Genomic DNA, 12,509 nt, shown 5'->3' with positions numbered 1-12,509 from the left:
GGTGTCTGAAGGGGGAAAGAAGATAAATTTTAGGATAAGTAAACTGAATACTGAACTCCACAATCAAAGGCCTGTAAATGAATTTTTTATAATTTTATTTTTGGTTATTTTTGGCTGTGCTGGGTCTTCATTGCCGGGTGGGCTGTCTCTAGTTGGGCAAGTGGAGACTACTCTCCTATTCTCTAGTTGCGGGGCATGGGCTTCTCATTGTGGTAGCTTCTCTTGTTGTGGGGTACAGGCTCTAGAGCACAGTCTCCATAGTTTTGGCACATGGGCTTAGTTGCTCTGCGGTGTGTGGGATCTTCCTGGATCAGGGATTGAACCTGTGTCTCCTGCATTGGCAGGTAGATTCTTTACCACTGAGCCAGAAGGGAAGCCCTGAAAATGAATTTTTTACATATGAGAACATCCATATCAAGTCATCATGGAGTAACAGGGATTGGACTTACCCTTCCACCTGAAAGGTTCAAAAATAAAAGCAAAAAACAGACAGAATACATGAGAAAATGGTTTTCAAGATCTGGATATGAGACAGTTGGAAGACAGTGATGCCTGACGAACAGGAAGCGAATGAGGTGAGCCCTGTTATTTACCTCACATACTGACTTGGAGAAATCCTAGACCATGGCACAGGGGGTGGGGCGGGGAGAACTGAAGGAGAAGCCATCTATGGGATGCCCAAGGGGATTCTGGTCAGGCTAATACGGCAAGAAGAGAAATAAAAGGCATCTGGCTTAATAAGGAGAAAGTAAAAGTGTCTTCATTTGCATATGACAGAATTTTCCATGTAGAAAATCCTAGAAAAATTTTTTAAGCTACTAGAATTAAAAAGTGAATTTAACAATATGAAGGATATAAACAATATATAAAATCAGTTGTATTTCTATGTGCCTATAGACTAGTGATGAATCACTGAATGTCAAATAAAATATAATTTACAGAGCATCAAAAATAAGAAAAAAATCTAGAAAAAGATGGACAAGAGGCATACACTGAAACTATAAAACATTGCTGGAAAAATTTAAAGACTGCTTAAATGATTGGAGGTCTGCTCATTGTTTATAGGTCAAAAGAGTCAATTATTCAGAAGGCAGTTCTCCCCAAATTGATCTCTAGATTCAGCACAATCCTATCAAAATCCTAGCTGGATTTCTGCAGACAAGGACAGGATGGTTCTAAAATTCATATGGAACTGAAAAGGATCTAGAATAACAATAGAAAAAGTGTTTTTACACAGCCAAGTTAGAGGACTAACACTACTTGATTTTAAGAGTTCTAAAGCTACAGTAAAAAAGATGGTGTGGGGAATTCCCTGGTGGTCCAGTGGTTAGGACTCCACACTTTCACTGTCAAGGTCCAGGGTTCAATCCCTGGTCAGGGACCTAAGATCCCATGAGCCTCATGGAATGGCAAAAAAAAAAAAAAAGATGGTGCACAAATGTTCATAGCAGTTCTATTGTGTAATAAACAAAAACTAGAAACAACACAGATGCCCATTCACAGGTGAATGGTCAAATTGTGACATATCTATACAATGGAATATTCCTGAGCAATAAAAAAGAACGAAGCAATGATACACATAACAAAAAGGGGGAATCTTAATTATGTTAAATGAAGAGAGACAAATAATATATGTGATTCCATTTATGTGAAATGCTAGAAGATGCAACGGAGAAGGCAATGGCACCCCACTCCAGTACTCTTGCCTGGAAAATCTCATGGATGGAGGAGCCTGGTAGGCTACAGTCCATGGGGTCGCTAAGAGTCGGACACGACTGAGCGACTTCACTTTCACTTTTCCCTTTCATGCAGTGGAGAAGGAAATGGCAACCCACTCCAGTATTCTTGCCTGGAGAATCCCAGGGACGGCGAAGCCTGGTGGGCTGCCGTCTATGGGGTCGCACAGATCGGACACGACTGAAGCGACTTAGCAGCAGCAGCAGCAGAAGATGCAAACTAAACTACAGTGACAGAAAGCAGATCAATATGGCTGCCTCATCTCTCAGGAGGGAGAGACTACAAAATGTCATAAGGAAACTTTTGGGAGGTGACGAATATGTTCATTATCTTGATTGTAATGATGACTTCACCACTGTGTACATATGTCAAAATGTATCGATACTACCTTATCGAATGTCAATTATACCTCAAAAAGCTATTCAAAAAAAAAATAACATGTAAGAAACTAGAGACTCCTTATACTCAAACCTACTGAAATTATGTCACTTTTACAGAGACGTATGACTAACTGCAAACAGACAAGTCAGTTCTATACAAAAGTTGAGAGGGTTTGGTTCTTCAAAAGAATGTTCTACAAATTGAGAGAGTAGTATTGAAACATACACATTATCACATATAAAGTGGATTGCTGGGGGAAGCTGCTGCATAATACAGGGAGCTCAACCTGGTGCTCCAAGACAACCTAGAGGGGTGGGGCGGGGTTGGGAGCAAGGTTCAAGAGGGAGGGGACATAGGTGTACTTACGGCTGATTCACATTGTTGTATGGCAGAAACCAACCCAACACTGTAAAGCAATTATCCTCCCACTAAAAATAAATTTTTAAAGAAAGCAAAAAATGGTAAGTAAATAATAATAAAATAAATAAAAATTTAAATAATAAAAACAAAGCAAGGAATGTTATAAATATGTGTCATTCATAGATGATCAACCAATTCTAGGCCAAGAAGCAAGAGTTTTGCTTTCTTTGCCTTCTTTATGCAAAATGAAAGTTTCAGCTATCTTACAAATAACTCAACATGGTCAGTAATTTTGTTTATTATGTGTTTTGATGATCTACTTTTTAGTAGTTTTATTTTTTTTTATTTTTAACAGTGCTGGTTCTTTGTCTCTCCATATAGGCTCTTCATTGCCGAGTGTGGGCTTTCTCTAATTGCGGCCAGTTGGGACTATTCTGGGTTCCAGAGTGTGTGGCACAGGAGCTCAGTAGTTGCAGCTCGTGGATGTAGTTGCCCTGTGGCATGTGGGATCATAGCTCCTGGACCAGGGATCAAACCTGTGTTCCCTGCATTGGCAGGTGGATTCTTAACCACTGGGCCACCAGAGAAGTCCCCTGATGATCTAGTGCTACATCGAAAACCACTGCAAAAGCTCGTGTCTTAAATACAATTTGATCAGGACTCAACAGGAACAGCTCATTTGGCTGAAGTTAGCTGTCAGCTGGGACCTTAGTTGGGCTACAGCCACACAGCCTCTCTGTGTGGGCTGGGCTTCCTCACAACATGGCATCTGGGTCATACACACCAACATCCCAAGAGAGAGCCAGTGATAAGCTATGTCACCTCTTCTAACCTAGCCTTTTAAGTCACACTGCCATTCTACCACATTCTGTTCTCTCAAATCAAATGAAAAATGGCAGGGGATTAGATTCCATCTTTCGATGGGATGAATGTCAAAGAATTTGCAGATGTTTTTTTTTAAATCACCATACTGTGTTTATTAAAAATGCAGATTCCTCATCATCCTTTCAAATATGTGGCCAGGAGCTTTCATGGAAGGAGCTCTTATGCAGGGACTCCAGGACACTGGATGCAAATCCTGACAGAGATTTGAGACTCTTTGTTGTTGTTGTTCTTCATTTGCCCAGTCGTGTCCGACTCTGTGGCCCCATGGACTGCAGCATGCCAGGCCTCCCTGCCCCTCACTGTCTCTCGAAGTTTTCCCAAGTTGATGTCCATTGCATCAGTGATGCCATCCAGCCGTCTTCTCCTCTGTCACCCTCTTTTCCTTTTACCCTCAATCTTCCCCAGCATCAGGGACTTTTCCAGTGAGTCAGCTATTTGCATCAGATGACCAAACTATTGGAGCTTCAGCTTCAGCATCAGTCTTTCCAACCAGTATTCAGGGTTGATTTCCCTTAAGATTGACTGGTTTGATCTCCTTGCTGCCCAAGGGACTTTCAGGAGTCTTCTCCAGCACCACAGTTTAAAGGCATCAAATCTTTGGTGTTCTGCCTTCTTTATGGTCCAGCTCTCACAACTGTATGTGACCGCTGGGAAGACCATAACCTTGACTCTTACATGGGCTAATTTTCCGTGTTAAGAATGGAGACTAGGAAGTAGTGTACAGATGAGGTCAGAGTGAGATGAGAGGGCACAGAGGGAAGGGATGCAGGCTACACAGTTTAAATCCTCAGCAGAGAAAGCCAGTGGAGGCACCAGACAAAACACAGCAGCCAGATTCCCGAAAGAATACTTAGGGCCACTGATGGGTCAGTCCTGTAAAAGCAGAGTGAAGAATAGTGGTGGGCAGGCTAGCAGCTCAAGGGAGAAATCTTACAGCAGGTACAGGTGGTTTTGAGTCCAGAAATGGGTTTTGGTACCCCTGTTCTTGGCATCCAGTCCCATCACTTCATGGCAAATAGATGGGGAAACAGTGGAAACGTGGCTGACTTTATTTTGGGGGGCTCCAAAATCACTGCAGATGGTGATTTCAGCCATGAAATTAAAAGACACTTACTCCTTGGAAGGAAAGTTATGACCAGCCTAGACAGCATATTAAAAAGCAGAGACATTACTTTGCCAACAAAGGTCCATCTAGTCAAGACTATGGTTTTTCCAGTAGTCATGTATGGATGTGAGAGTTGGACTATAAAGAAAGCAGAGCGCTGAAGAATTGATGCTTTTGAACTGTGGTGTTGGAGAAGACTCTTGAGAGTCCCTTGTACTGCAAGGAGATCCAACCAGTTCATCCTAAAGGAGATCAGTCCTGAGTGTTCATTGGAAGGACTGATGCGGAAGCTGAAACTCCAATACTTTGGCCACCTGATGACTCATTTGAAAAGACCCTGATGCTGGGAAAGACTGATGGCAGAAGGAGAAGGTGAGGACAGAGGATGAGATGGTTGGATGGTATCACCAACTCAATGGACATGAGTTTGGGTGAACTCCAGGAGTTGGTGATGGACAGGGAGGCCTGGTGTGCTGCAGTCCATGGGGTTGCAAAGAGTCGGACACGACTGAGCGACTGAACTGAACTGAACCCCTGTTCCTGGGCAGAAACGTGCTTCTTCTAGACAGCCAACAGTCTGCTATTATTGTACCAGATCATACAGAATCCTCATTGCAGGTTCGTATGACCAGCTGTCCTACCAGACTAATATGCTCCATCAGGGCAGGCAACATGTTTAACTGGGGTGGAGGGGTGCCACACCATGCGGCAGGCATGTGGGATCTTAATTTTCCCACCAGGGATCGAACCCACACCCATTGTATTAGAAGTTCTGAGTCATAACCACGGGACTGCCGCGGAAATCTCTTTTTCTTTTTTGTTTGTTTTGTTTTTTGTCTGCTTAATCCATTTTTGAATTTCAGCACCTTGCATGGTTCCTTTGGAGCCGGATACTTAGCAAGAGCTCAGGAATAAATGGAACTGAACTATCAAGGTCAAAGGAGGGAGACTATCTTAAGGGAGTAGGAGTCTAAGGCTAGATATCAGGACCGGATTTAGAATCCAGGAAAATCAAGGCAGTGCTTCCACTGCTTGGCTGGGTTCGCACAGCCTGGGCATTTTCTCGGCAGGGATCTTCCAGGGTCCCTGGCAATCATGCCTCACTGATGTGCCATCCTCTCCTGCACTGGGGCATTCTTTCCTCATCTGCCTGCCCTTATTTTAGGGCAGCAGCTTCTGCAGAACAACCAGCTACCAAAGGAAGCACTTCTCATCCCAACATCTGGAGAACTCACTGAGAAAGTCTTCCAACCCTCATGCGCCAGGAAAAATCACTTTGTCACTCTTTACAAAGTAGCCAAGTGACCATAAAGTATTAGTTTTAAAAATGCATTCAATGAGGAACTAGTTGGTATTTTAAATTTTAAATACTTGTGAAATTTTAACATTTAAAAAAAAACACTTAGACTCAGGAAATACTAAATAGGGATTATTTTTCTAAACCAGCGATAGAGAAAATCAGCTTTATTTTTATTGAAACAAAATCAAGGCTAGGGACTACCTGTTACTGTTGTTGTTGTTTAGTCACTAAGTCTGACTCTTTTGGCAACCGCTCTGGACTGTATAGCCCACCAGGCTCCTCTGTCTATGGGATTTTCCTGGCAAGAATACTAGAGTAGGTTGCCATTTCCTTCTCTGGGGTATCTTCCCAACCTAGGGATTGAACCGAAGTCTCCTGTATTGGGCAGGCAGATTCTTTACCACTGAGCAACAAGCGAGGCCCTAGGGACTGCACAGAGTTAGCAAAATTATGCTGTCTTTAAAAAGAAATGCATATTAAGTTTCTAAAAAGCCACTAAAGTGATTTATTGTCAACATAAGAACGCTAATGTTTTTAAGTACATAAAATATGGCAGACACTTTAGATATGTCATGCTGTTTAATTCTCACAAGTCTGGGACAGAGATATAATTAGACTCATTTCAGAGTAAAAGAAACTCCAAATCAGAGTGACTACGTAATTGCTATAACGTTTTATTTCCTAACAAAAAAGAAGGGAGATTAATACCGTATGGCACAATGATAAGATCTGACAAAATTACAATGGTGGCTAAACATGTTATTGTATACACAGCTTTCTGAACTTCAAATACTTCATAATTAAAAAAAACAATAATGCTGGTAATAATTTGCCCATGTTACAGTGCTAATTAAGGACAGAACCAAAATTTAAATTCACATCTAACTCAGAAGTCCATGCTTTTCCCATAATATTGTGCTGCCTTGCCTCTCCAAAATAGAAACTATGACATTTGTTTGAACTAGTATATAACCAAGTTGGAAGACTGAAAGTAGGGGTAACTCATCATTACATAGTTATTATTAGCAGAAATTATAATACAAGTGTGGCAAACATGTTGGATGCATACCGCTTTTTTCTACTGTCTTTGAGATGGTTTAGTAATCCTAGACCAAGAGATTGTGAAGATTATCCCCTATTCTCAAATGGCCTCTTAGGATAGAGCCCACAAGGTAGAACCAACATCTCTTTCCTAGAGTACAAGACATAATTAAAAATAAGGAGCACTACTATGGACAAAGAAAAGAAAAGAAGTAAACCAAAGATAGTAGGTGAGCGGGGCTAACTGTGAGTGAGTTCCGGAGAAGGAATGGGAAAGAATCCTGAGGTTTAAAGAATAAGAAGAGACAGTGAGAGAGGAAGGATTATACCTAAAGGAGGTATAAAGAGAACTAGGAGATGAGGTGAAGTCTGAAGACAGAGAAAGGTAAGAGTTAGAGAAAGTAAAAGGAATATAGAACAGGAAAAACTTAAAAATTAGAGGAAAACAGTGGGACAGAGAAGCAGGGGGTATAAAATAAATGACATTAAGGAGAAGGCAGAGGCAGCCTTCCATCAGTTCATAAATTAGTTCCACATCCTGCCATGTGGGCTTTCCCCTCCCTTTTCTGACATTAACAGGATCGGCAACTTTGAGTGCTACATTTTGCAAGAGGAGGGTGATAAATTGAAAGCATCAGTGAGCAAACAGACCCTCGCAATGAAAATTAAGCACTGAGGAATGCAGATTAAATTCCGACATGACATAATACTTAGAAATGCATTGAAACACGACGTTGTTCTGGAACCATTTCCAGGTCTGCAGCGAGCCTCCAGACCACAGGCTGCTATTACAGATTTTATTTCTCCCCCCACCCCAGTCCACCACTGTAGACTGGAATCTGACCCCATCTTTACTACTGAACAAGCAGGACGAAGCTTCACAAACATACCCCTAACCACACCCACATCTGCCAACACCTTTATTTATCCAGCAGGTTGAAGGGTGAGTGGCAAGCAGCCATAACACACACCATAGGAAACACACACTCTTCCGAATGTCTTTTTTTTTTTCTCTCTCTCTCTCCCCCTTTCAAGGAACTTTAAAAATTACATCCAGAATGTGCAAAAAATGTCCAAGTTTTTAAAAACCTGTAGCTGCAATCAATTTTCTTCCAGGTTCATCAGGTTTGTTTCTATAGGTAAATATTTCTTTCTAAAAAGGTAGAGGCTAAAAATCCATAAAGCTGCAGAGGGAGACTTAGTAAACATATTAGTTTATATTGCCCAAATAAGCACTTGCTCTTTAAAGGGGGATTGGTTTTGGTGTTTTTTTTTCTTTTTTTAAAGAACTTTGTAGCCATTTCATGTTTATAAACAAGTTTTATGTTAATTCCAGTTCAGTTCAGTTCAGTCACTCAGTCGCGTCCGACTCTTTGCGACCCCATGAATTGCAGCACGCCAGGCCTCTCTGTCCATCACTAACTCCCGGAGTCCACCCAAACCCATGTCCATCGAGTCGGTGATGCCATCCAACCATCTCATCCTCTGTTGTCCCCTTCTCCTCCCGCCCCCAATCCTACCCAGCATTAGGGTCTTTTCCAATGAGTCAACCCTTCGCAAGAGGTGGCCAAAGTATTGGAGTTTCAGCTTATTCACCTAATTCCAGTTAGGTTAATTCAATAAGGATTTACATAAAATCCTTAATAAGTGCCTAATTATATCAAGGTGCTATGGCCTAATCCACACAACCTGAAAAACTTAAACTGTCAGCCATATGCTGGATGATATATTAAAGGTCTGGCTTCCCAGGTGGCACTAGTGGTAAAGAACCCACCTGCCAATGCAGGAGATGTAAGAGGTGTGGGTTCAATCCCTGGGTCAGGAAGATCCCCTGGAGGAGGGCATGGCAACCCAATCCAGTGTTCTGGCCTGGAGAATCCCCATGGACAGAAGAGCCTGGCGGGCTACAGTCCATAGGGTCACAAAGAGTCAGACATGACTGAAGCGACCTAGCACACACACACACATATTAATGGTCATCTTTACATACAGGCAGTTCCTAAGGGAAAGCAAGCAGATCAACAAGCACAACTCAGCCATTTATTTCAACCTCTAGCCACCAAGGACCACCTACATTCCACCATGGCACTGGGAACCACCCTGAGCTACACAACTACCACACGTGGTCACATGTAGATGTGAGGGCTGGACCATAAGGAAAGCTGAGCACTGTAGAATTGATGCTTTTGAACTGTGGTGTTGGAGAACACTCTTGGGAGTCCCTTGGACTGCTAGGAGATCCAACCAGTCCATCCTAAAGGAAATCAGTTGAATATTCACTGGAAGGACTGATGTTGAAGCTGAAACTCCAACACTTTGGCCACCTGATGTGAAGAACTGACTCATTGAAAAGACCCTGATGCTGGAAAAGATTGAAAGTGGGAGGAGAAGGGGATGACAGAGGATGAGATGGTTGGATGGCATCACCGACTTGATGGACATGAGTTTGAGCAAGCTCCAGGAGTGGTGATGGACAGGGAAGCCTGGCGTGCTGCAGTCCATGGGGTTTCAAAGAGTCAGACACAACTGAGCAACTGAACTGAACAGATAAAACCACCAGAGCCCTTGGCCTCCCCTCCCATTCCCTTTCCTTCTCTCTGCTGCCGTATCAACCCTGCAGCCTCCCTTGGCAGGTGCCCCTCAGCTCCAGGACATTCCCAGCTCAGGACATATTTTGGACAAGCAAACCCTGGGCCAAACTCCTGCCACAACATCAACGGAGGAGCAGACACTGGCCTCAGACTCAGAAAAGTTGGAGTGCCAAGTCCTCCACTTGCTAATTGTGTGTCAAAAGACAATTTATTTCACCTCTTGGAGCTTCCATGTCTTTACCCTTAAAATGGGAAGATGATCTGCTCTACCATCTTCACAGGATTGTGGTGAAGATTTTGTGAGTCTACTAGGAGGGAGAGCACTTTCTAAGTGATCTAGTGACATATATTTATTCAGAAGCAACCTGTTTAGAGCTATACAGCAGCTAAGCAGTGGCCTAATTTTATAAATTAGAGGATACTGGAAAGGTCACAGCTTGGAAGTCAGATGTGGATCCAGTCCTGACTCTGATGGATAAACCCAAACAAGTCACTTTCCTCCTCCCACCCTTTGTATGAGTTCATGTTTTTACTCAACTTGAAGATCTCTGAAGACCCTTCAGGTACTGATAATCTGGGAGTCTAGAGCTGCACTGTTTAATTAATTGCACACATGTTGCATAAGCTTTCAGGAATCAGCCTGGGAACGGAACTAACAGGATAACATTGCTTATATGGAAAAATGAGTTCTGAGCGATGACAACTGCCTTACAAGTGAACTTTTGGAACAAAATCAATTTGCAATTTGGAGACTGTATGAATCACTACTATAGATTTCCATTACAAAAAAAAAACAAAAAAACCCTGTGGTGAAGTTAGGAACTATCTCTCATGCTCTCCTGGAGTTGATTTTCCACAGCATTTCAGTTTTGCCACTGAATATGCTTGAGACCTGAGACGTACTTGGGTTTTTAGTTAACCAAACCACCATCATTTCTAAGGACTATGACTGGTTTTCCTTTTGGCACATGAGCTATATGTATTTATGTGTGGGGGGGGGGTGAGGGAATGGGACTAATCTGCGTATCACTTTAAATCTGATATTATATGAAATTATTATACATTATGAAAAGCATTTTGAATTCTTAGAATATGCAATATTGACATACTTTCATTTTTCACCTTTACTTTCTTCCTTATATCATTCTGTTATTAACTGTCTAAAGTAAAAAAGGAAAGGGCAGTGTATCCCTCAGCAGTTCTAACAAAGGCAGTGGGATAACTAGTACTCTCTCAAATTAAAAAATGAAATGAAATGAAAACTTTCTTCTCAATTGACCTTCCTAAAGCAGGGAAGTCTTGGAAACATATTATCCCTGGGTCCCCAGGTGCAACAGTTCAGTTCAGTTCAGTCGCTCAGTCGTGTCCGACTCTTTGCGGCCCCATGAATCGCAGCACGCCAGGCCTCCCTGTCCATCACCAACTCCCGGAGTCCACCCACACCCATGTCCATCGAGTCAGTGATGCCATCCAACCATCTCATCCTCTGTTGTCCCCTTCTCCTCCTGCCCCCAATCCTTCCCAGCATTAGGGTCTTTTCGAATGAGTCAACTCTTCGTATGAGGTGGCCAAAGTATCGGAGTTTCAGCTTCAACATCAGTCCTTCCAATGAACACCCAGGACTGATCTCCTTTAGGATGGACTGGTTGGATCTCCTTGCAGTCCAACCAAGGGACTCTCAGGAGTCTTCTCCAACACCACAGTTCAAAAGCATCAATTCTGCAGCGCTCTGCTTTCTTCACCGTCCAACTCTCACATTCATACATGACAACTGGAAAAACCATAGCCTTGACTAGACGGACCTTTGTTGGCAGAGTAATGTCTCTGCTTTTAAATATGCTATCTAGGTTGGTCATAACCTTCCTTCCAAGGAGTAAGCGTCTTTTAATTTCATGGCTGCAATCACCATCAGCAGTGATTTTGGAGCCCCCCAAAAATAAAGTCTGACACTGTTTCCCCATCTATTTCCCATGAAGTGATGGGACCAGATGCCATGATCTTAGTTTTCTGAACGTTGAGCTTTAAGCCAAATTTTTCACTCTCCTCTTTCACTTTCATCAAGAGGCTCTTTAGTTCTTCTTCACTTTCTGCCATAAGGGTGGTGTCATCTGCATATCTGAGGTTATTGATATTTCTCCCGGCAATCTTGACTCCAGCTTGTGTTTCTTCCAGCCCAGCGTTTCTCATGATGTACTCTGCATATAAGTTAAATAAGCAGGGTGACAATATACAGCCTTGACGTATTCCTTTTCCTATTTAGAACCAGTCTGTTGTTCTAACTGTTGCTTCCTGACCTGCACACAGGTTTCTCAAAAGACAGATCAGATGGTCTGGTATTCCCATCTCTTTCAGAATTTTCCACAGTTTATTGTGATCCACACAGTCAAAGGCTTTGGCATAGTCAATAAAGCAGAAATAGATGTTTTCTATTTTTCTGGAACTCTCTTGCTTTTTTGATGATCCAGCGGATGTTGGCAATTTGATCTCTGGTTCCTCTGCCTTTTCTAAAACCAGCTTGAACATCTGGAAGTTCACAGTTCACGTATTGCTGAAGCCTGGCTTAGAGAATTTTAAGCATTACTTTACTAGCATATGAGATGAGTGCAATTGTGCAGTAGTTTGAGCATTCTTTGGCATTGCCTTTCTTTGGGATTGGAATGAAAACTGACCTTTTCCAGTCCTGTGGCCACTGCTGAGTTTTCCAGATTTGCTGGCATATGGAGTGCAGCACTTTCACAGCATCATCTTTGAGGATTTGAAATAGCGCAACTGGAATTCCATCACCTCCACTAGCTTTGTTCATAGTGATGCTTTCTAAGGCCCACTTGACTTCACATTCCAGGATGTCTGGCTCTAGGTGAGTGATCACACCATCGTGATTATCTGGGTCGTGAAGATCTTTTTTGTACAGTTCTTCTGTGTATTCTTGCCACCTCTTCTTAATATCTTATGCTTCTGTTAGGTCCATACCATTTCTGCCCTTTATCGAGCCCATCTTTGCATGAAATGTTCCCTTGGTATCTCTCATTTTCTTGACGAGATCTCTAGCCTTTCCCAATCTGTTGTTTTCCTCTATTTCTTTGCATTGATCGCTGAGGAAGGCTTTCTT

General features: G+C 42.5%; 1 long non-coding RNA gene across 1 annotated transcript in view; it reads right to left on the bottom strand.

Annotated features, from left to right (window-relative positions):
• LOC145534599 (uncharacterized) overlaps window positions 1–12,509 on the bottom strand; it is an 86,088-nt gene that overhangs the window by 30,548 nt on the left and 43,031 nt on the right. The gene's annotated exons all lie outside the window — the stretch shown is intronic.

Source organism: Giraffa tippelskirchi, chromosome 14 (genome assembly GCF_054371585.1).
Source record: "Giraffa tippelskirchi isolate mGirTip1 chromosome 14, T2T-mGirTip1v1.2.pri, whole genome shotgun sequence".
NCBI lineage: Eukaryota > Metazoa > Chordata > Mammalia > Artiodactyla > Giraffidae > Giraffa > Giraffa tippelskirchi.
This window is presented reverse-complemented; position numbering and strand designations above follow the sequence as displayed.